Source organism: Nuphar pumila, chromosome 17 (genome assembly GCF_984573655.1).
Source record: "Nuphar pumila chromosome 17, dmNupPumi1.hap1.1, whole genome shotgun sequence".
Lineage (NCBI taxonomy): Eukaryota > Viridiplantae > Streptophyta > Magnoliopsida > Nymphaeales > Nymphaeaceae > Nuphar > Nuphar pumila.
This window is the reverse complement of record NC_143265.1, coordinates 27,619,489-27,621,567: the sequence shown is the minus strand read 5'-3', so window position 1 is coordinate 27,621,567 and position 2,079 is coordinate 27,619,489.

The window sequence follows — 2,079 nt, the reverse complement described above, 5'->3', positions numbered from 1 at the left end:
CCGACATTAGATGTGGATGTCTAATGTTCCGATGGTGATTCGGTCGAGAGCTAAGTTTGTAACTCAATAATAAAATACAAATTATGTGTTAAGCTACCCTGGAAACCTAACTTGACCTCGGAAATTATACTTATTTGGCGTATCCGCAGGCAATGATAATTAAAAAGAAGAACTTAAAGTTGTATGCATTTAATTGGGCATGCATATAAAAAAATGGAAACTTAAATAAAAGATAACAAAGGGATTCATGCATTACATAGAAATCATGTATTTTCTTGCTATGCATTAGATCATGCATATTTTAATTGTTCCCACAATAATTACATGATAGTGAATGTGTAATGTTTACTTTTTATTGCATGTTGAAGTTTTGTTAAATGCTACTGCTTTAATGTTTCTGCATGCTTAGCATTTATAACTGTTGCATAGAAAATTTCTTAAATGCTATAAAATGTTATGTTGCATTTCTCTCAAAATATTGCATGATATCTTATCTTAACCCCTTGTCTCACATGTTTTACTAAGAAGTAACTGTGCTCAGAATTTCGATTCTGACACCCTACTTTATTGGTTTTTTATAAAAACAAATGATTAGTGAAGTCGACAGCTACTGAGAGGGCACGAGGGCCACACTTAGTTTATGACAGCTCCACTAGTGGATAGAGTGGCTCTTTCTTTTTGTCTTTTAGTTCTACTGTTTTATTGTTTTTTTGTTTCAGTCAGTTACTACTTTAATTTCTGCTGAGTAGAGCATTGTCTATAGAATTGATTCTTGATTCATAAATAAAGTGGTTTCTTTTGGTTCTTGTGAATGATAATTATAAGTCCCTTTGTGGTGTTTGGTTATCAAGTTGGAATTAGAACTACAAGGACCCCGGGTCTCTAGGAAGTTTTTCGCACTAAAAAAAATCTGCATTTTTAAGGGGTATGAGTTGGGGTTGTTACAGGTTTGGTATCAGAACCACCACAAAAACTTACGATTTTATCATCTTTTAGTGTTAAATTTTTAGTTTTTGGTATGTGAGCCATGTCCTGAAGCGTCAACAAGTTGTGACTCATCCTCCAGAGCAGTCTTCTTCACTATTAAGGTTATTTTAATACTTTTATGTAAAGCATATGTGTTACGACAATGAATCCATACATGATACTTCAAGTACAAGGTTTTGATGATGAGCAAGTAGAATCAACTGCATTTCAGCTAAGGCTATGAAGAAATTGAAGAATTCGGTGAAGAATCTTTGAAGACTAGTGTGAAAATGTTTAATTCATTAAAACTCTTAGATTCTTGTAAGAGCCTTACTTAGAGTGCATATTTAGGTTGCATTTCACCTTAAAAGTCTTTAGAAAAAAAAACTTTTCTAAAAGAAACTCTTTTGAAAATCTTTTTAGAAAACTCTTTTCTTAAATTTTCATGTTTATTAGTCGACCAATAGACTTATCAGTCGACTAATCCTTTAGCGCCATTTTTTCTAAAAAATCATTCTTGTCAAATTAGTCGACCGAAGGTTTTATCAGTCGACTGGACAGAATGTCTGTTTTCTGGAAAATAAGCAGCAGTCGACTAATGGTTTTATCAGTCGACTGAACAGAACATGTGTTTTCTGAAAAATTTAGCAGCAGTCGACTAATGCTTTTTATCAGTCGACCGAAAAGAATGTTTGTTTTTCAGAAGTTTTTAGCAGCAGTCGACTAAAAGGTTTTTCAGTCTACTGATGATATTATCAGTCGACTAACTTTTCTCCAGTCGACTAAGTTTCAAAAGTTCAGTTTTTCAAACGGCTCGATTAACAGATCAGTCGACCGACGATAACTGTCAGTCTACTAATAACTAACTATTAGTCGACTAACTGATGTTTCAGTCGACTAATTTTGTCGTTTTCCTGAAACTTCAAAAAGGTGTGTCTTTTCTTTTTTCAAACGTTTTGATCGTTCGAAATGGACCATTTTGACACCCTTTCATACTCTCAACGTATAGAATCTTTTAACTATAAATATGAGTGCATTTTACACTCAAAAACAACAATTCAATCGATTTGAATCTTGCTTTTCACTCTTATTCAGTCAAGTATTGATTTTCTC